Source organism: Schistocerca gregaria, chromosome 4, assembly GCF_023897955.1.
Source record: "Schistocerca gregaria isolate iqSchGreg1 chromosome 4, iqSchGreg1.2, whole genome shotgun sequence".
NCBI lineage: Eukaryota > Metazoa > Arthropoda > Insecta > Orthoptera > Acrididae > Schistocerca > Schistocerca gregaria.
In genome coordinates this window covers 13,616,387-13,639,082 of record NC_064923.1, presented here as the reverse complement: position 1 = coordinate 13,639,082, position 22,696 = coordinate 13,616,387, and the positions used below count along the sequence as shown (strand labels likewise).

The 22,696-nt window shown below is 45.0% G+C and overlaps 10 non-coding genes across 10 annotated transcripts; all 10 read right to left on the bottom strand.

Annotated features, from left to right (window-relative positions):
- Positions 1 to 1,374: 1,374 nt before the first annotated feature.
- On the bottom strand, positions 1,375 to 1,446 carry Trnat-agu (transfer RNA threonine (anticodon AGU)). The gene has a single exon. It is a non-coding gene; the product is annotated as a tRNA-Thr (tRNA).
- A 1,468-nt stretch (positions 1,447 to 2,914) lies between these two features.
- On the bottom strand, positions 2,915 to 2,986 carry Trnat-agu (transfer RNA threonine (anticodon AGU)). Its single transcript has one exon. It is a non-coding gene; the product is annotated as a tRNA-Thr (tRNA).
- A 1,437-nt stretch (positions 2,987 to 4,423) lies between these two features.
- Positions 4,424 to 4,495, bottom strand: Trnat-agu (transfer RNA threonine (anticodon AGU)). The gene has a single exon. It is a non-coding gene; the product is annotated as a tRNA-Thr (tRNA).
- A 1,441-nt stretch (positions 4,496 to 5,936) lies between these two features.
- On the bottom strand, positions 5,937 to 6,008 carry Trnat-agu (transfer RNA threonine (anticodon AGU)). Its single transcript has one exon. It is a non-coding gene; the product is annotated as a tRNA-Thr (tRNA).
- Positions 6,009 to 7,449: 1,441 nt separating this feature from the next.
- On the bottom strand, positions 7,450 to 7,521 carry Trnat-agu (transfer RNA threonine (anticodon AGU)). The gene has a single exon. It is a non-coding gene; the product is annotated as a tRNA-Thr (tRNA).
- Positions 7,522 to 15,237: 7,716 nt separating this feature from the next.
- Trnat-agu (transfer RNA threonine (anticodon AGU)) lies at positions 15,238 to 15,309 on the bottom strand. Its single transcript has one exon. It is a non-coding gene; the product is annotated as a tRNA-Thr (tRNA).
- Positions 15,310 to 16,761: 1,452 nt separating this feature from the next.
- Trnat-agu (transfer RNA threonine (anticodon AGU)) lies at positions 16,762 to 16,833 on the bottom strand. The gene has a single exon. It is a non-coding gene; the product is annotated as a tRNA-Thr (tRNA).
- A 1,444-nt stretch (positions 16,834 to 18,277) lies between these two features.
- Trnat-agu (transfer RNA threonine (anticodon AGU)) lies at positions 18,278 to 18,349 on the bottom strand. Its single transcript has one exon. It is a non-coding gene; the product is annotated as a tRNA-Thr (tRNA).
- A 1,438-nt stretch (positions 18,350 to 19,787) lies between these two features.
- On the bottom strand, positions 19,788 to 19,859 carry Trnat-agu (transfer RNA threonine (anticodon AGU)). Its single transcript has one exon. It is a non-coding gene; the product is annotated as a tRNA-Thr (tRNA).
- Positions 19,860 to 21,306: 1,447 nt separating this feature from the next.
- On the bottom strand, positions 21,307 to 21,378 carry Trnat-agu (transfer RNA threonine (anticodon AGU)). Its single transcript has one exon. It is a non-coding gene; the product is annotated as a tRNA-Thr (tRNA).
- Positions 21,379 to 22,696: the final 1,318 nt, after the last annotated feature.

Below are 22,696 nucleotides of genomic sequence, written 5' to 3'. Positions count from 1 at the left end.
CTTCATATTACCGTCTAATATTTGCAGCTATGGCGACCCATTACTGCTTGCCTACACATCTGACACGTAAAGGAAGTGCTCTCCAAATAACACCACTTGCATTTCAGAACATGTCTTTCACACATGTCTACAAAATCACCTTCACCTTCAAATACAGTTTCGTAGCGACTGACGGAGACGTAGGCAAAGTTTAAAGTTGCTATTTCCATTACATCACGTTAATCAGAAAAACGGTAAGTTACATCTGCAGAGGAACAAAATTCCGTTCCTCCCCACGTGGGGCTCGAACCCACGACCCTGGGATTAAGAGCCTTATGTTCTACCGACTGAGCTAGCCGCGCTGCCTCGGTGAGTATATGCCGGTTAGCACGTCACACAGTACTCGTTTGGGTTGATTGGTCCCATACAGAACCTCCCCATGTTGCCTAATGTTTTCCTAACGTCACACTCGTCACGTAGTTCACTTTTATTTCATAATCATTTCTGAGAGGTAACAGAATTGCATGACAACCTGCAGAGCTAGTTTCGTCAAAATTAACACACATACTTGATGTGACTCATAAGCCGAACGAGTTACTTTCCGACGTTATTTTAGATGTGCAAGTGCCAGTCAAAAACACGCGGCGACGGCAATATGCAAACCAATTCGCTAGTTAACACCGGTCTTGTTGTGCGTGTTTCAAGCTCAAGAGCATCTCCAAGCAGAAAATGGTCAACAGCGACGTTCACACGGTTTCGTACTGCTCAAGTGCTGCACTAAAACGGTATGTTTCTTTTTCATATCTGGAAAAACACGACCGAGAGAGGAATCAAACACGCAATCTTCGGATACGAAGTCCGACGCCTTATCCATTAGGCCACACGGTCACTGACAAACAAGTGGAACTTATATACGACTCATCTCAAAACGCTCACACCACTGAGGAGTTGTGTTTTCGTTCTACACAGACGCTGCCCCTTGCTCTTTCCCACCCATTTGATACATTCAACCTGCTACGAGACCTACCAAATATAGACTGGGAAACTAAACCACACACTTTGTGCATTCGGAAATGTAAGGCAGGGCGTCCCTCGCCGCATTTGCTACGATGTCCATTTGCTACTTCTGCAGAAGTGGCGGCGGCGACGACGACTACGACGACGACGACAACCGCGGAAGGCTCTGAGATATGTGAGAAATACATCTATAAAATATATTTCAGACTGTCCCATCCCACCTTATGCTGTACCGCTTTGGCAAATGCTTTATCTGCGCCATTCGCCTTAATCACATCTGAGAGTAATTCTTAATAAAACGCCTCTCGCTAATTGTTAGTCATCCCAGATACTGTTTGCTATAAGGCCACGACGCGCAACTGATATCCAAAATTCGTCTGCCTCCTGTGAGGATCGAACTCACGACCCCTGGTTTACTAGACCAGTGCTATGCCACTGAGCTAAAGAGGCGCGGCCTAGCGGTACTTTTCCGTACTTCATCCTTACGGTCGTCTGGATCATCAGACTTCAGCTGACAACACTTCATATTACCGTCTAATATTTGCACCTATGGCGACCCATTACTGCTTGCCTACACATCTGACACGTAAAGGAAGTGCTCTCCAAATAACACCACTTGCATTTCAGAACATGTCTTTCACACATGTCTACAAAATCACCTTCACCTTCAAATACAGTTTCGTAGCGACTGACGGAGACGTAGGCAAAGTTTAAAGTTGCTATTTCCATTACATCACGTTAATCAGAAAAACGGTAAGTTACATCTGCAGAGGAACAAAATTCCGTTCCTCCCCACGTGGGACTCGAACCCACGACCCTGGGATTAAGAGCCTTATGTTCTACCGACTGAGCTAGCCGCGCTGCCTCGGTGAGTATATGCCGGTTAGCACGTCACACAGTACTCGTTTGTGTTGGGTGGTCCCATACAGAACCTCCCCATGTTGCCTAATGTTTTCCTAACGTCACACTCGTCACGTAGTTCACTTTTATTTCATAATCATTTCTGAGAGGTAACAGAATTGCATGACAACCTGCAGAGCTAGTTTCGTCAAAATTAACACACATACTTGATGTGACTCATAAGCCGAACGAGTTACTTTCCGACGTTATTTTAGATGTGCAAGTGCCAGTCAAAAACACGCGGCGACGGCAATATGCAAACCAATTCGCTAGTTAACACCCGTCTTGTTGTGCGTGTTTCAAGCTCAAGAGCATCTCCAAGCAGAAAATGGTCAACAGCAACGTTCACACGGTTTCGTACTGCTCAAGTGCTGCACTAAAACGGTATGTTTCTTTTTCAGATCTGGAAAAACACGACCGAGAGAGGAATCAAACAAGCAATCTTCGGATACGAAGTCCGACGCCTTATCCATTAGGCCACACGGTCACTGACAAACAAGTGGAACTTATATACGACTCATCTCAAAACGCTCACACCACTGAGGAGTTGTGTTTTCGTTCTACACAGACGCTGCCCCTTGCTCTTTCCCACCCATTTGATACATTCAACCTGCTACGAGACCTACCAAATATAGACTGGGAAACTAAACCACACACTTTGTGCATTCGGAAATGTAAGGCAGGGCGTCCCTCGCCGCATTTGCTACGATGTCCATTTGCTACTTCTGCAGAAGTGGCGGCGGCGGCGACGACGACGACGACGACGACGACGACGACGACGACGACGACGACAACCGCGGAAGGCTCTGAGATATGTGAGAAATACATCTATAAAATATATTTCAGACTGTCCCATCCCACCTTATGCTGTACCGCTTTGGCAAATGCTTTATCTGCGCCATTCGCCTTAATCACATCTGAGAGTAATTCTTAATAAAACGCCTCTCGCTAATTGTTAGTCATCCCAGATACTGTTTGCTATAAGGCCACGACGCGCAACTGATATCCTAAATTCGTCTGCCTCCTGTGAGGATCGAACTCACGACCCCTGGTTTACTAGACCAGTGCTCTGCCACTGAGCTAAAGAGGCGCGGCCTAGCGGTACTTTTGCGTACTTCATCCTTACGGTCGTCTGGATCATCAGACTTCAGCTGACAACACTTCATATTACCGTCTAATATTTGCACCTATGGCGACCCATTACTGCTTGCCTACACATCTGACACGTAAAGGAAGTGCTCTCCAAATAACACCACTTGCATTTCAGAACATGTCTTTCACACATGTCTACAAAATCACCTTCACCTTCAAATACAGTTTCGTAGCGACTGACGGAGACGTAGGCAAAGTTTAAAGTTGCTATTTCCATTACATCACGTTAATCAGAAAAACGGTAAGTTACATCTGCAGAGGAACAAAATTCCGTTCCTCCCCACGTGGGGCTCGAACCCACGACCCTGGGATTAAGAGCCTTATGTTCTACCGACTGAGCTAGCCGCGCTGCCTCGGTGAGCATATGCCGGTTAGCACGTCACACAGTACTCGTTTGGGTTGATTGGTCCCATACAGAACCTCCCCATGTTGCCTAATGATTTCCTAACGTCACACTCGTCACGTAGTTCACTTTTATTTCATAATCATTTCTGAGAGGTAACAGAATTGCATGACAACCTGCAGAGCTAGTTTCGTCAAAATTAACACACATACTTGATGTGACTCATAAGCCGAACGAGTTACTTTCCGACGTTATTTTAGATGTGCAAGTGCCAGTCAAAAACACGCGGCGACGGCAATATGCAAACCAATTCGCTAGTTAACACCCGTCTTGTTGTGCGTGTTTCAAGCTCAAGAGCATCTCCAAGCAGAAAATGGTCAACAGCAACGTTCACACGGTTTCGTACTGCTCAAGTGCTGCACTAAAACGGTATGTTTCTTTTTCAGATCTGGAAAAACACGACCGAGAGAGGAATCAAACACGCAATCTTCGGATACGAAGTCCGACGCCTTATCCATTAGGCCACACGGTCACTGACAAACAAGTGGAACTTATATACGACTCATCTCAAAACGCTCACACCACTGAGGAGTTGTGTTTTCGTTCTACACAGACGCTGCCCCTTGCTCTTTCCCACCCATTTGATACATTCAACCTGCTACGAGACCTACCAAATATAGACTGGGAAACTAAACCACACACTTTGTGCATTCGGAAATGTAAGGCAGGGCGTCCCTCGCCGCATTTGCTACGATGTCCATTTGCTACTTCTGCAGAAGTGGCGGCGGCGACGACGACGACGACGACAACCGCGGAAGGCTCTGAGATATGTGAGAAATACATCTATAAAATATATTTCAGACTGTCCCATCCCACCTTATGCTGTACCGCTTTGGCAAATGCTTTATCTGCGCCATTCGCCTTAATCACATCTGAGAGTAATTCTTAATAAAACGCCTCTCGCTAATTGTTATCATCCCAGATACTGTTTGCTATAAGGCCACGACGCGCAACTGATATCCAGAATTCGTCTGCCTCCTGTGAGGATCGAACTCACGACCCCTGGTTTACTAGACCAGTGCTCTGCCACTGTGCTAAAGAGGCGCGGCCTAGCGGTACTTTTGCGTACTTCATCCTTACGGTCGTCTGGATCATCAGACTTCAGCTGACAACACTTCATATTACCGTCTAATATTTGCAGCTATGGCGACCCATTACTGCTTGCCTACACATCTGACACGTAAAGGAAGTGCTCTCCAAATAACACCACTTGCATTTCAGAACATGTCTTTCACACATGTCTACAAAATCACCTTCACCTTCAAATACAGTTTCGTAGCGACTGACGGAGACGTAGGCAAAGTTTAAAGTTGCTATTTCCATTACATCACGTTAATCAGAAAAACGGTAAGTTACATCTGCAGAGGAACAAAATTCCGTTCCTCCCCACGTGGGGCTCGAACCCACGACCCTGGGATTAAGAGCCTTATGTTCTACCGACTGAGCTAGCCGCGCTGCCTCGGTGAGTATATGCCGGTTAGCACGTCACACAGTACTCGTTTGGGTTGATTGGTCCCATACAGAACCTCCCCATGTTGCCTAATGTTTTCCTAACGTCACACTCGTCACGTAGTTCACTTTTATTTCATAATCATTTCTGAGAGGTAACAGAATTGCATGACAACCTGCAGAGCTAGTTTCGTCAAAATTAACACACATACTTGATGTGACTCATAAGCCGAACGAGTTACTTTCCGACGTTATTTTAGATGTGCAAGTGCCAGTCAAAAACACGCGGCGACGGCAATATGCAAACCAATTCGCTAGTTAACACCGGTCTTGTTGTGCGTGTTTCAAGCTCAAGAGCATCTCCAAGCAGAAAATGGTCAACAGCGACGTTCACACGGTTTCGTACTGCTCAAGTGCTGCACTAAAACGGTATGTTTCTTTTTCATATCTGGAAAAACACGACCGAGAGAGGAATCAAACACGCAATCTTCGGATACGAAGTCCGACGCCTTATCCATTAGGCCACACGGTCACTGACAAACAAGTGGAACTTATATACGACTCATCTCAAAACGCTCACACCACTGAGGAGTTGTGTTTTCGTTCTACACAGACGCTGCCCCTTGCTCTTTCCCACCCATTTGATACATTCAACCTGCTACGAGACCTACCAAATATAGACTGGGAAACTAAACCACACACTTTGTGCATTCGGAAATGTAAGGCAGGGCGTCCCTCGCCGCATTTGCTACGATGTCCATTTGCTACTTCTGCAGAAGTGGCGGCGGCGACGACGACGACGACGACGACAACCGCGGAAGGCTCTGAGATATGTGAGAAATACATCTATAAAATATATTTCAGACTGTCCCATCCCACCTTATGCTGTACCGCTTTGGCAAATGCTTTATCTGCGCCATTCGCCTTAATCACATCTGAGAGTAATTCTTAATAAAACGCCTCTCGCTAATTGTTAGTCATCCCATATACTGTTTGCTATAAGGCCACGACGCGCAACTGATATCCTAAATTCGTCTGCCTCCTGTGAGGATCGAACTCACGACCCCTGGTTTACTAGACCAGTGCTCTGCCACTGAGCTAAAGAGGCTCGGCCTAGCGGTACTTTTGCGTACTTCATCCTTACGGTCGTCTGGATCATCAGACTTCAGCTGACAACACTTCATATTACCGTCTAATATTTGCACCTATGGCGACCCATTACTGCTTGCCTACACATCTGACACGTAAAGGAAGTGCTCTCCAAATAACACCACTTGCATTTCAGAACATGTCTTTCACACATGTCTACAAAATCACCTTCACCTTCAAATACAGTTTCGTAGCGACTGACGGAGACGTAGGCAAAGTTTAAAGTTGCTATTTCCATTACATCACGTTAATCAGAAAAACGGTAAGTTACATCTGCAGAGGAACAAAATTCCGTTCCTCCCCACGTGGGGCTCGAACCCACGACCCTGGGATTAAGAGCCTTATGTTCTACCGACTGAGCTAGCCGCGCTGCCTCGGTGAGTATATGCCGGTTAGCACGTCACACAGTACTCGTTTGGGTTGATTGGTCCCATACAGAACCTCCCCATGTTGCCTAATGTTTTCCTAACGTCACACTCGTCACGTAGTTCACTTTTATTTCATAATCATTTCTGAGAGGTAACAGAATTGCATGACAACCTGCAGAGCTAGTTTCGTCAAAATTAACACACATACTTGATGTGACTCATAAGCCGAACGAGTTACTTTCCGACGTTATTTTAGATGTGCAAGTGCCAGTCAAAAACACGCGGCGACGGCAATATGCAAACCAATTCGCTAGTTAACACCGGTCTTGTTGTGCGTGTTTCAAGCTCAAGAGCATCTCCAAGCAGAAAATGGTCAACAGCAACGTTCACACGGTTTCGTACTGCTCAAGTGCTGCACTAAAACGGTATGTTTCTTTTTCAGATCTGGAAAAACACGACCGAGAGAGGAATCAAACACGCAATCTTCGGATACGAAGTCCGACGCCTTATCCATTAGGCCACACGGTCACTGACAAACAAGTGGAACTTATATACGACTCATCTCAAAACGCTCACACCACTGAGGAGTTGTGTTTTTGTTCTACACAGACGCTGCCCCTTGCTCTTTCCCACCCATTTGATACATTCAACCTGCTACGAGACCTACCAAATATAGACTGGGAAACTAAACCACACACTTTGTGCATTCGGAAATGTAAGGCAGGGCGTCCCTCGCCGCATTTGCTACGATGTCCATTTGCTACTTCTGCAGAAGTGGCGGCGGCGACGACGACGACGACGACGACAACCGCGGAAGGCTCTGAGATATGTGAGAAATACATCTATAAAATATATTTCAGACTGTCCCATCCCACCTTATGCTGTACCGCTTTGGCAAATGCTTTATCTGCGCCATTCGCCTTAATCACATCTGAGAGTAATTCTTAATAAAACGCCTCTCGCTAATTGTTAGTCATCCCAGATACTGTTTGCTATAAGGCCACGACGCGCAACTGATATCCAAAATTCGTCTGCCTCCTGTGAGGATCGAACTCACGACCCCTGGTTTACTAGACCAGTGCTCTGCCACTGAGCTAAAGAGGCGCGGCCTAGGGGTACTTTTGCGTACTTCATCCTTACGGTCGTCTGGATCATCAGACTTCAGCTGACAACACTTCATATTACCGTCTAATATTTGCAGCTATGGCGACCCATTACTGCTTGCCTACACATCTGACACGTAAAGGAAGTGCTCTCCAAATAACACCACTTGCATTTCAGAACATGTCTTTCACACATGTCTACAAAATCACCTTCACCTTCAAATACAGTTTCGTAGCGACTGACGGAGACGTAGGCAAAGTTTAAAGTTGCTATTTCCATTACATCACGTTAATCAGAAAAACGGTAAGTTACATCTGCAGAGGAACAAAATTCCGTTCCTCCCCACGTGGGACTCGAACCCACGACCCTGGGATTAAGAGCCTTATGTTCTACCGACTGAGCTAGCCGCGCTGCCTCGGTGAGTATATGCCGGTTAGCACGTCACACAGTACTCGTTTGGGTTGATTGGTCCCATACAGAACCTCCCCATGTTGCCTAATGTTTTCCTAACGTCACACTCGTCACGTAGTTCACTTTTATTTCATAATCATTTCTGAGAGGTAACAGAATTGCATGACAACCTGCAGAGCTAGTTTCGTCAAAATTAACACACATACTTGATGTGACTCATAAGCCGAACGAGTTACTTTCCGACGTTATTTTAGATGTGCAAGTGCCAGTCAAAAACACGCGGCGACGGCAATATGCAAACCAATTCGCTAGTTAACACCCGTCTTGTTGTGCGTGTTTCAAGCTCAAGAGCATCTCCAAGCAGAAAATGGTCAACAGCAACGTTCACACGGTTTCGTACTGCTCAAGTGCTGCACTAAAACGGTATGTTTCTTTTTCAGATCTGGAAAAACACGACCGAGAGAGGAATCAAACACGCTATCTTCGGATACGAAGTCCGACGCCTTATCCATTTTTTTTTTTTTATTTTTTTTTTTTTATTTTTTTTTAAACACGAGCGTGACAGCATTCGAACCTGTAATCTTCAGATCCAAAGTCCGACGCCTTATCCATTTTTTTTTTTTTTTTAACTTACGAACCCTGGTTTATTACACCAGTGCTCTACCACTATTTTTTTTCTTTTTCTTTTTTTTTTCCGGGTCTCCTGGGTGAAAGCCAGGTATCATAGCCACTTTTTTTTTTTTTTTTTTTTTTTTTTTTTTTTTTTTTTTTTTTTTTTTTTTTTTTTTTTGTAAGGAACTTGGCAGCATGAGGCAGGCGGAGGCAAAGCGGGCAGGGGTCAAAATCTCGAGGCCTGGCCGCGATGTCTCCACCCAGTCCTGTTGCTGAGGCGTGTCTTTATCATAGTTTTCAATAAGAAATTTTACAACTTGTGTATACGTAGATATATGCTGTTTTGCCTTCGAAATCCTGAACCAAAAGATGCTTCATTTGAAACAAAAAATTTTTGTCATGCCGAGGCAATAGAGATTGAAGGTTATAGCTTTAGTGCTTTTTTTTTTTTTTTCATCCACTGCTTCTCGGCAACCTAGCATACTTCTTTGTAATATATAATAAAGTTATGGGAAGTAGTGGACCCTGAACCTGTATATTATTTTTTTTTAATTTCTGTTTAGTTTTTTTTTATTGTTATTATTATTATTTTTGTTTGTTTGTTATTTTTTTATTGTAAAAGAAAAATCTTCATGGAATGTGAAGAAGGAATTTTATGTTAAGGCACTAATTCCATAGCCTCCTTTCCTTCTTGAGATTAATAATAATAATAAAAAAGTATGTTCCCTTCCATGGAAACAAATAAGACTTCCTTCTCAGTCATAAAATGAATGTATAAGAAAACAATTTATCTTTAACCCTGCGATACTGGCTTTCGGCTTCGGCTTCTTCTGTGCAATAAACAAAATAGCCTTCTTTGCCAGCAGAAGATAAGTGATTGTAATATGAAACTGTAAAAGTGTACTTCTCCCCAATTGTTTTTGTTTAAGCGTCGTTTCGCTTAAATAAACGATTTTTGTTTATCTCGTTGGCTTGTCAACCAATGCCCAGTCGCTCGAATACAATTTTAAGCATATTGCCGTAGTTTTTCTTGTGGTCTTTATATTTCAGGGCGTTATAAAAAGCACACTTCAAGTACATGTAAAAATCAGTGGAATTGTCATTTCCCAGGTGATTAATTACGTAATTCACATAGTGTCCCATTAACCAATGGACCGAGTTGTTTTTTGCTGCTGGAAAATAGCAAGTCTGAGGCCTGAGGAATGTAACAGGGGGAAAATTTTCCACCGAAGATCTCGTAAGAAAAGCCAGTTGTTCCCTAATCCAATTACAGAGTTGTAGATTGCCACCGCACGTGAATCTGTGCACTAACGTGTCGATCAATTTACATTTGAGACATAGGTTCGTGTCGCTAACGCCGATTGCATGTAACCTTTCATTGGTGCTTACGGTCTCATTCACTGTTTTATACCACGCTGACTTGACGTCCGATGGTAGACCACGCATATTAATATTTTTCCATATGGCGTCCCAATCAGTGTGTGGGTATTTACTTTCCAATTTGTTTCTCCCCTCCATTTTCTTTCGATGGGACAGAATATCGCGGGCCGTAATCCGTCGTGAGTTGATGATGACACCGCCGAGATAGCTGAATTCCACAAAATATACACGAACGTACTGGAGCCGGTTATTTATTTTTTGCACATTCACCGGCGCCTGTAAACTGGCAGGCCTGACAACTTCAAATAATTTAGTTGTAATGCTATCAGCGTGGTCGCTAAGGATAGTGGCGGTCCTTTTTATAAAAAGCGCAGACGCCTTATTTCTGATGTCAACTAACCCCAAACCTCCATTCCTGGGATCTAAGGTCGCAGTTTTTGCGTCGACTCTGAATATTTCCCCTCTCCAAAGATAGCTGGCAATGGTAGACATTATCTTTTTTCCAATCATTTTCGGTAGTGGGAAGATCTGTGCTATAAAGTAACTCCTGGAGAGAATGCAGTGGTTAATGAAAATCACCCTCTGAACTTGGTTCAAGTTACGGTGGAGGTTTTCTCTTGTTGTTCCAAGAAGTTGTCCCGACGTATTTCTCCAATTGATAGCTGCCATTTTTAACGGACAAGGTGTCAGTGTTATTCCTAGTGCTTTGCATTGGGTGACCATTGTGGCCCAGGCTAAGGTGGTATGTTGAAAACCCCGCAGGTTTAGGAGTTTGCTTTTGTTTGCGTTGACACCTGCTCCGGAGACTCTACAGTACTTTTTAATTAGCGTTTCCAATTTCAAAATGTCGTCGGGATTTCGCAGGACGACTCCGACATCATCGGCATAGGCGTTTATGACTGTTCGGTGACCAGATAATGTGATGCCAGTTAGAGTGGCATGAACACTGCGGAGGAAAGGTTCTAATGAAAGCACGAATAGGAACATGGAGAGGGGGCTTCCTTGAGGAACGCCGCGCCTGATCTGAATCTGCTTTGTCCTCTGGCAGTTAACTGATATACAAGCGCTGATGCCTGTTGCAACATTGCTGATCACACTTACGACTCGCTCATTAAAACCTATTTTGTTCAGTGTGGCACTAAGGAATCTATGATCCACACGATCAAATGCTTTCTGGAAGTCAATAAACATGATAGCACATTTTATGGTGGTCACAGCAGTGATGGCAATTATATCTCTATATTCAGCTATGCTTTTGAAAATGCTCTTGGTAGGCACACAGGACTGGTATGGACTTACTATCTTTTTGGCCAACTGAGAGAGTCTGTTGTTTAAAATTCTGCCGATGATTTTATAATCAGAGTTTAACAGGGAAATAGGACGAAAGTTGTTGAGGTTTCTTTTTGCAGCATTTTTTGGGATTAGTACTATTGTGCTCTCTTTAAAAACAGCAGGTAAATGCTTTCCCTGAAGCACCTCGTTCGTCATTCGGGTAAACATGTCACCAATCAGTGGCCAGTATCGTTTATAAAATTCAACAGGCAAACCATCCGGTCCCGGCGATTTCCTCAGAGGAGATTTGCAGATGATTCTGTGGATATCTTCGTTAGTACACTCAACGAGAAGGTCTTCGTTTTCCTCGTCCGAGACCTGTGGAGCTATGTAACTAAGGAACTCATCGAAGGACTCTTCACATACCGGGTTGGCAGTGTATAGGTCTTCGTAATATTTGTGCACTGCATTGACGATGTCTCTCTGAGTCGTGAGTGTCTCGCCAGTTTCAGACTGAAGTCCATCAATGAAGGTGCGTCTCCTGTTTCTTTCGTGCTTCAGTAGATGGTACAAGGAAGCATGTTCATCCTCCACGACTGTCTTAGCCTTGGATTTTAATTTCAGACCCTCCATCTGCTGTCTTTTAAGACTGAGCAATTTGGCCTTAGTTTGCTTGATATCTGCCAGACGGACGTTGGAAGTGTTTGCCTGCTCATATAAATTTCGCAGCATGGTATAATAAAATTCGATGGAATTTTTCAAGTCTTTCGATCGTTGTACACTATACTGGATGAGAACTTTTCTCAGTTTAGGCTTTGCCCTGTTGCACCACCAGTCTAGTACTGAGACGTGTCTATCTGCAGAGCGGAGGCACAATGCCCACGCTTCTGTCAAACTTTCTTCTAATCCGTCGTCCTGCATCAGTGACGTATTAAGGTGCCATGAACTTCTAAAACGGCGAGTGGGTTGCGCAGTAAGGTTGATGGAAGCTAGCACGGAGCTATGATCAGAAAAGTAAACTGGAATCGTCTCTGCTTTAATGAAGGAGCTAACTAGACTTTGCGATATGTAGAGTCTGTCGATCCTGCTACGTGAGTGAGGACCTAGGAATGTAAATGCCACAAAAGTGGGATACATTATTTCCCAAGCATCTTTAAGCTGTAAAACAGTGACGAAACGCTTCAGTTCACTGCAGTTATTAAAATTCGGAACCTGGTCTTTCTTATTTATCACACAATTAAAATCACCGCCTATTATAAGATCTTTTGGGTTTTTCCGTAATAAATAAATGATTTCTTCTTTATAGAACTGTGCTCTTTCCATTCTATTGGATGTGCCAGAAGGGGCATACAGATTGATAAGGGTAGAACCAAAGACTTTTATACCTATCGCTCTGCCGGAGTCCAACCTCTCGATATCCGAGACAGGAATCCCCTCCCTGACTAAAATTGCTGTACCGACGTTGGTGTCAAGTGAGACATTTAAAATCGCCAAATATCCAGGCACTGTAAGATTAGTCAGCACTACTTCCTGTAGGAAAGCAATGTCCGTCCCTGACTCATATAAATAATCCTTGAGCGCTGTAACTTTAGTCACGGATGTAATCCTGTTAATATTGATAGTCGTAATTGTATATGCCTGGGACATTTAGTTTGCATAAAAAGTAAATAAGTGATTAAAAAGATAACAAAATATTAATAAAAAAAAAGAAAAGAGATGTGCAGCTTCTAGAAGAGAGAAACGACTCCGCTTAAACAAACATCTAAAAGAATAGTCAGTATTTGAAGCTCGGTAAACACTTCATCTGGTTCCTCTGAAATATGACTAAGACAGTAGTACAATTAGAAATGAAACTGGTTCAACAAAATCCCTTTTTTTTTTCATCTTACAGCCTCATTTTGGTGCAGGATTCCGAACATCTCGGGTTTTAGTTTTACCGAGGGGCTTTGCATCACTAATGTCACTTGAAGGTACCTCCTTAGGTCTTTCCGTGATGATTTCATACAAGACGTTCTTGGCCGTCGCTTCCTCTTGTGCTGGTTGTTGTTTGCTTTGGTTACGGGAAGCTTTGAGAGTAGGTAGCGGTTTGAGTCGGCGTCTTCGGACATCTTGGTTCAACGCGCCGTCATTCGGATTGTCTATCTTTACCACCGTTGTGACCGAAGCTGCCTCAACAGCGTCCTTTTTACGAGTGCCATTTCCTTGTTCTTCCGTCACTAGCTCCAGAGTACTGACTGAGTCGGCGGTTTGTGGGTCTGTAAGTTCTTGAGTTGGGTTCCGCTCCGTCACCTCTTGTGCTTCGGAGTGCGCCTCTTCCGTCTCCGCGACAATCGTTACTGCGTCCCCTCCGTGGACCGTTTGTACCTGTTCAGCCGCCGACAGCGGCCGGGTTGCCTCAGCGGCTGTCGTCACGTCAATACATGTACTGTTTGTTTCCTCGAGCATATCCGCATTACACTGCTTCTGCTTGCGGGTGGAAGGCGAATTACGGGCGGACTCGCCGTCCGAGCCGTCATCGGTCGTTTCCAACGGTCGCTTCTTATTCTGGAGATCGCAATCGGGAACAGAAGGGTGTGATGTAATGACGCTCAGGGGAGGGAACTCCGTAGTAGTTATAGCGGGCACTGCAGAAGTACATGCACCACTGTCGTTAACCGAAAGAAGGGAAGTGCTATTTGGTAAGACATCGCTGAGGGTCAGTTTTTGACGCTGTGTTAGATTGTTCCTAAGAACAAAAACACGGCGCGGACAATCTTGTCGGAAATGACCTGTCTCATTGCAAATATTGCACGTGCGCTCCTGACCAGAATACACAACATGTGCTTTATGGCCTGCAACGGATATATGGGACGGAATGTTGGCTTTCACCTCCATTTCAACGGATCTAATGCCATTAAAACACTGTATCTTGTATAGCTTCGACCATCTTTCGTTATAGATAGATTTAACTTCGCCATATTTAGATAGAGCGTCCTTGATCAACTGATTATCAATTTCAATTGGAACATTCAAAATCCTGACATTGGTGTACATGATATCAGCTTTTCGTACAGAGACATTACTTTTTGAACCGTCTCGATGAACAAATTCGACGGAATTACCCCATTTTGCAAGCAACTTATCGACTGTCACTGAGTTCAGAAATTTAACAAAAACACAGTATTTTTCAGCATCTAATTGCGTGGTATGAACAGAGTCAGAATTAATACCGATTACCTCAGTCAGCCAATCGTGGATTTCCAGCGCAGTGGGTTGGACCGGCCGTGTTCCTTTCTCGAACGAGAAGACTAAAGTATTCTTCCTGACGGTGTCAGACATGGTCGTCGGTTCCGACGAAATTCCGGCAACAACCGAAATTGCGGCGAAGCACGAAACGTGGAACGGACGAAAGCACTATAAAAACACTTATCAGAGACACCACTCAAAAAATAACAGCGAAAATGTACAGCTAACTTCACGTAAACACCAAACACCGGCGATAGCGCTAACGTACGCGGAGTAAACAACAAGCACGTCCGACCGCGGCGACGGCTAAAGCCAGAATGACTCATCTCAAAACGCTCACACCACTGAGGAGTTGTGTTTTCGTTCTACACAGACGCTGCCCCTTGCTCTTTCCCACCCATTTGATACATTCAACCTGTACGAGACCTACCAAATATAGACTGGGAAACTAAACCACACACTTTGTGCATTCGGAAATGTAAGGCAGGGCGTCCCTCGCCGCATTTGCTACGATGTCCATTTGCTACTTCTGCAGAAGTGGCGGCGGCGGCGACGACGACGACGACGACGACGACGACGACGACGACGACAACCGCGGAAGGCTCTGAGATATGTGAGAAATACATCTATAAAATATATTTCAGACTGTGCCATCCCACCTTATGCTGTACCGCTTTGGCAAATGCTTTATCTGCGCCATTCGCCTTAATCACATCTGAGAGTAATTCTTAATAAAACGCCTCTCGCTAATTGTTAGTCATCCCAGATACTGTTTGCTATAAGGCCACGACGCGCAACTGATATCCAAAATTCGTCTGCCTCCTGTGAGGATCGAACTCACGACCCCTGGTTTACTAGACCAGTGCTCTGCCACTGAGCTAAAGAGGCGCGGCCTAGAGGTACTTTTGCGTACTTCATCCTTACGGTCGTCTGGATCATCAGACTTCAGCTGACAAACACTTCATATTACCGTCTAATATTTGCACCTATGGCGACCCATTACTGCTTGCCTACACATCTGACACGTAAAGGAAAGTGCTCTCCAAATAACACCACTTGCATTTCAGAACATGTCTTTCACACATGTCTACAAAATCACCTTCACCTTCAAATACAGTTTCGTAGCGACTGACGGAGACGTAGGCAAAGTTTAAAGTTGCTATTTCCATTACATCACGTTAATCAGAAAAACGGTAAGTTACATCTGCAGAGGAACAAAATTCCGTTCCTCCCCACGTGGGGCTCGAACCCACGACCCTGGGATTAAGAGCCTTATGTTCTACCGACTGAGCTAGCCGCGCTGCCTCGGTGAGTATATGCCGGTTAGCACGTCACACAGTACTCGTTTGGGTTGATTGGTCCCATACAGAACCTCCCCATGTTGCCTAATGTTTTCCTAACGTCACACTCGTCACGTAGTTCACTTTTATTTCATAATCATTTCTGAGAGGTAACAGAATTGCATGACAACCTGCAGAGCTAGTTTCGTCAAAATTAACACACATACTTGATGTGACTCATAAGCCGAACGAGTTACTTTCCGACGTTATTTTAGATGTGCAAGTGCCAGTCAAAAACACGCGGCGACGGCAATATGCAAACCAATTCGCTAGTTAACACCGGTCTTGTTGTGCGTGTTTCAAGCTCAAGAGCATCTCCAAGCAGAAAATGGTCAACAGCGACGTTCACACGGTTTCGTACTGCTCAAGTGCTGCACTAAAACGGTATGTTTCTTTTTCAGATCTGGAAAAACACGACCGAGAGAGGAATCAAACACGCAATCTTCGGATACGAAGTCCGACGCCTTATCCATTAGGCCACACGGTCACTGACAAACAAGTGGAACTTATATACGACTCATCTCAAAACGCTCACACCACTGAGGAGTTGTGTTTTCGTTCTACACAGACGCTGCCCCTTGCTCTTTCCCACCCATTTGATACATTCAACCTGCTACGAGACCTACCAAATATAGACTGGGAAACTAAACCACACACTTTGTGCATTCGGAAATGTAAGGCAGGGCGTCCCTCGCCGCATTTGCTACGATGTCCATTTGCTACTTCTGCAGAAGTGGCGGCGGCGACGACGACGACGACGACGACGACGACGACAACCGCGGAAGGCTCTGAGATATGTGAGAAATACATCTATAAAATATATTTCAGACTGTCCCATCCCACCTTATGCTGTACCGCTTTGGCAAATGCTTTATCTGCGCCATTCGCCTTAATCACATCTGAGAGTAATTCTTAATAAAACGCCTCTCGCTAATTGTTAGTCATCCCAGATACTGTTTGCTATAAGGCCACGACGCGCAACTGATATCCTAAATTCGTCTGCCTCCTGTGAGGATCGAACTCACGACCCCTGGTTTACTAGACCAGTGCTCTGCCACTGAGCTAAAGAGGCGCGGCCTAGCGGTACTTTTGCGTACTTCATCCTTACGGTCGTCTGGATCATCAGACTTCAGCTGACAACACTTCATATTACCGTCTAATATTTGCACCTATGGCGACCCATTACTGCTTGCCTACACATCTGACACGTAAAGGAAGTGCTCTCCAAATAACACCACTTGCATTTCAGAACATGTCTTTCACACATGTCTACAAAATCACCTTCACCTTCAAATACAGTTTCGTAGCGACTGACGGAGACGTAGGCAAAGTTTAAAGTTGCTATTTCCATTACATCACGTTAATCAGAAAAACGGTAAGTTACATCTGCAGAGGAACAAAATTCCGTTCCTCCCCACGTGGGGCTCGAACCCACGACCCTGGGATTAAGAGCCTTATTTTCTACCGACTGAGCTAGCAGCGCTGCCTCGGTGAGCATATGCCGGTTAGCACGTCACACAGTACTCGTTTGGGTTGATTGGTCCCATACAGAACCTCCCCATGTTGCCTAATGTTTTCCTAACGTCACACTCGTCACGTAGTTCACTTTTATTTCATAATCATTTCTGAGAGGTAACAGAATTGCATGACAACCTGCAGAGCTAGTTTCGTCAAAATTAACACACATACTTGATGTGACTCATAAGCCGAACGAGTTACTTTCCGACGTTATTTTAGATGTGCAAGTGCCAGTCAAAAACACGCGGCGACGGCAATATGCAAACCAATTCGCTAGTTAACACCCGTCTTGTTGTGCGTGTTTCAAGCTCAAGAGCATCTCCAAGCAGAAAATGGTCAACAGCAACGTTCACACGGTTTCGTACTGCTCAAGTGCAGCACTAAAACGGTATGTTTCCTTTTCAGATCTGGAAAAACACGACCGAGAGAGGAATCAAACACGCAATCTTCGGATACGAAGTCCGACGCCTTATCCATTTGGCCACACGGTCACTGACAAACAAGTGGAACTTATATACGACTCATCTCAAAACGCTCACACCACTGAGGAGTTGTGTTTTCGTTCTACACAGACGCTGCCCCTTGCTCTTTCCCACCCATTTGATACATTCAACCTGCTACGAGACCTACCAAATATAGACTGGGAAACTAAACCACACACTTTGTGCATTCGGAAATGTAAGGCAGGGCGTCCCTCGCCGCATTTGCTACGATGTCCATTTGCTACTTCTGCAGAAGTGGCGGCGGCGACGACGACTACGACGACGACGACAACCGCGGAAGGCTCTGAGATATGTGAGAAATACATCTATAAAATATATTTCAGACTGTCCCATCCCACCTTATGCTGTACCGCTTTGGCAAATGCTTTATCTGCGCCATTCGCCTTAATCACATCTGAGAGTAATTCTTAATAAAACGCCTCTCGCTAATTGTTAGTCATCCCAGATACTGTTTGCTATAAGGCCACGACGCGCAACTGATATCCTAAATTCGTCTGCCTCCTGTGAGGATCGAACTCACGACCCCTGGTTTACTAGACCAGTGCTCTGCCACTGAGCTAAAGAGGCGCGGCCTAGCGGTACTTTTGCGTACTTCATCCTTACGGTCGTCTGGATCATCAGACTTCAGCTGACAACACTTCATATTACCGTCTAATATTTGCACCTATGGCGACCCATTACTGCTTGCCTACACATCTGACACGTAAAGGAAGTGCTCTCCAAATAACACCACTTGCATTTCAGAACATGTCTTTCACACATGTCTACAAAATCACCTTCACCTTCAAATACAGTTTCGTAGCGACTGACGGAGACGTAGGCAAAGTTTAAAGTTGCTATTTCCATTACATCACGTTAATCAGAAAAACGGTAAGTTACATCTGAAGAGGAACAAAATTCCGTTCCTCCCCACGTGGGGCTCGAACCCACGACCCTGGGATTAAGAGCCTTATGTTCTACCGACTGAACTAGCCGCACTGCCTCGGTGAGTACATGCCGGTTAGCACGTCACACAGTACTCGTTTGGGTTGATTGGTCCCATACAGAACCTCCCCATGTTGCCTAATGTTTTCCTAACGTCACACTCGTCACGTAGTTCACTTTTATTTCATAATCATTTCTGAGAGGTAACAGAATTGCATGACAACCTGCAGAGCTAGTTTCGTCAAAATTAACACACATACTTGATGTGACTCATAAGCCGAACGAGTTACTTTCCGACGTTATTTTAGATGTGCAAGTGCCAGTCAAAAACACGCGGCGACGGCAATATGCAAACCAATTCGCTAGTTAACACCGGTCTTGTTGTGCGTGTTTCAAGCTCAAGAGCATCTCCAAGCAGAAAATGGTCAACAGCAACGTTCACACGGTTTCGTACTGCTCAAGTGCTGCACTAAAACGGTATGTTTCTTTTTCATATCTGGAAAAACACGACCGAGAGAGGAATCAAACACGCAATCTTCGGATACGAAGTCCGACGCCTTATCCATTAGGCCACACGGTCACTGACAAACAAGTGGAACTTATATACGACTCATCTCAAAACGCTCACACCACTGAGGAGTTGTGTTTTCGTTCTACACAGACGCTGCCCCTTGCTCTTTCCCACCCATTTGATACATTCAACCTGCTACGAGACCTACCAAATATAGACTGGGAAACTAAACCACACACTTTGTGCATTCGGAAATGTAAGGCAGGGCGTCCCTCGCCCCATTTGCTACGATGTCCATTTGCTACTTCTGCAGAAGTGGCGGCGGCGACGACGACGACGACGACAACCGCGGAAGGCTCTGAGATATGTGAGAAATACATCTATAAAATATATTTCAGACTGTCCCATCCCACCTTATGCTGTACCGCTTTGGCAAATGCTTTATCTGCGCCATTCGCCTTAATCACATCTGAGAGTAATTCTTAATAAAACGCCTCTCGCTAATTGTTAGTCATCCCAGATACTGTTTGCTATAAGGCCACGACGCGCAACTGATATCCAAAATTCGTCTGCCTCCTGTGAGGATCGAACTCACGACCCCTGGTTTACTAGACCAGTGCTCTGCCACTGAGCTAAAGAGGCGCGGCCTAGCGGTACTTTTGCGTACTTCATCCTTACGGTCGTCTGGATCATCAGACTTCAGCTGACAACACTTCATATTACCGTCTAATATTTGCAGCTATGGCGACCCATTACTGCTTGCCTACACATCTGACACGTAAAGGAAGTGCTCTCCAAATAACACCACTTGCATTTCAGAACATGTCTTTCACACATGTCTACAAAATCACCTTCACCTTCAAATACAGTTTCGTAGCGACTGACGGAGACGTAGGCAAAGTTTAAAGTTGCTATTTCCATTACATCACGTTAATCAGAAAAACGGTAAGTTACATCTGCAGAGGAACAAAATTCCGTTCCTCCCCACGTGGGGCTCGAACCCACGACCCTGGGATTAAGAGCCTTATGTTCTACCGACTGAGCTAGCCGCGCTGCCTCGGTGAGTATATGCCGGTTAGCACGTCACACAGTACTCGTTTGGGTTGATTGGTCCCATACAGAACCTCCCCATGTTGCCTAATGTTTTCCTAACGTCACACTCGTCACGTAGTTCACTTTTATTTCATAATCATTTCTGAGAGGTAACAGAATTGCATGACAACCTGCAGAGCTAGTTTCGTCAAAATTAACACACATACTTGATGTGACTCATAAGCCGAACGAGTTACTTTCCGACGTTATTTTAGATGTGCAAGTGCCAGTCAAAAACACGCGGCGACGGCAATATGCAAACCAATTCGCTAGTTAACACCGGTCTTGTTGTGCGTGTTTCAAGCTCAAGAGCATCTCCAAGCAGAAAATGGTCAACAGCAACGTTCACACGGTTTCGTACTGCTCAAGTGCTGCACTAAAACGGTATGTTTCTTTTTCAGATCTGGAAAAACACGACCGAGAGAGGAATCAAACACGCAATCTTCGGATACGAAGTCCGACGCCTTATCCATTAGGCCACACGGTCACTGACAAACAAGTGGAACTTATATACGACTCATCTCAAAACGCTCACACCACTGAGGAGTTGTGTTTTCGTTCTACACAGACGCTGCCCCTTGCTCTTTCCCACCCATTTGATACATTCAACCTGCTACGAGACCTACCAAATATAGACTGGGAAACTAAACCACACACTTTGTGCATTCGGAAATGTAAGGCAGGGCGTCCCTCGCCGCATTTGCTACGATGTCCATTTGCTACTTCTGCAGAAGTGGCGGCGGCGACGACGACGACGACGACGACGACGACAACCGCGGAAGGCTCTGAGATATGTGAGAAATACATCTATAAAATATATTTCAGACTGTCCCATCCCACCTTATGCTGTACCGCTTTGGCAAATGCTTTATCTGCGCCATTCGCCTTAATCACATCTGAGAGTAATTCTTAATAAAACGCCTCTCGCTAATTGTTAGTCATCCCATATACTGTTTGCTATAAGGCCACGACGCGCAACTGATATCCTAAATTCGTCTGCCTCCTGTGAGGATCGAACTCACGACCCCTGGTTTACTAGACCAGTGCTCTGCCACTGAGCTAAAGAGGCGCGGCCTAGCGGTACTTTTGCGTACTTCATCCTTACGGTCGTCTGGATCATCAGACTTCAGCTGACAACACTTCATATTACCGTCTAATATTTGCACCTATGGCGACCCATTACTGCTTGCCTACACATCTGACACGTAAAGGAAGTGCTCTCCAAATAACACCACTTGCATTTCAGAACATGTCTTTCACACATGTCTACAAAATCACCTTCACCTTCAAATACAGTTTCGTAGCGACTGACGGAGACGTAGGCAAAGTTTAAAGTTGCTATTTCCATTACATCACGTTAATCAGAAAAACGGTAAGTTACATCTGCAGAGGAACAAAATTCCGTTCCTCCCCACGTGGGGCTCGAACCCACGACCCTGGGATTAAGAGCCTTATGTTCTACCGACTGAGCTAGCCGCGCTGCCTCGGTGAGTATATGCCGGTTAGCACGTCACACAGTACTCGTTTGGGTTGATTGGTCCCATACAGAACCTCCCCATGTTGCCTAATGTTTTCCTAACGTCACACTCGTCACGTAGTTCACTTTTATTTCATAATCATTTCTGAGAGGTAACAGAATTGCATGACAACCTGCAGAGCTAGTTTCGTCAAAATTAACACACATACTTGATGTGACTCATAAGCCGAACGAGTTACTTTCCGACGTTATTTTAGATGTGCAAGTGCCAGTCAAAAACACGCGGCGACGGCAATATGCAAACCAATTCGCTAGTTAACACCGGTCTTGTTGTGCGTGTTTCAAGCTCAAGAGCATCTCCAAGCAGAAAATGGTCAACAGCAACGTTCACACGGTTTCGTACTGCTCAAGTGCTGCACTAAAACGGTATGTTTCTTTTTCAGATCTGGAAAAACACGACCGAGAGAGGAATCAAACACGCAATCTTCGGATACGAAGTCCGACGCCTTATCCATTAGGCCACACGGTCACTGACAAACAAGTGGAACTTATATACGACTCATCTCAAAACGCTCACACCACTGAGGAGTTGTGTTTTCGTTCTACACAGACGCTGCCCCTTGCTCTTTCCCACCCATTTGATACATTCAACCTGCTACGAGACCTACCAAATATAGACTGGGAAACTAAACCACACACTTTGTGCATTCGGAAATGTAAGGCAGGGCGTCCCTCGCCGCATTTGCTACGATGTCCATTTGCTACTTCTGCAGAAGTGGCGGCGGCGACGACGACGACGACGACGACGACGACGACGACGACGACGACGACGACAACCGCGGAAGGCTCTGAGATATGTGAGAAATACATCTATAAAATATATTTCAGACTGTCCCATCCCACCTTATGC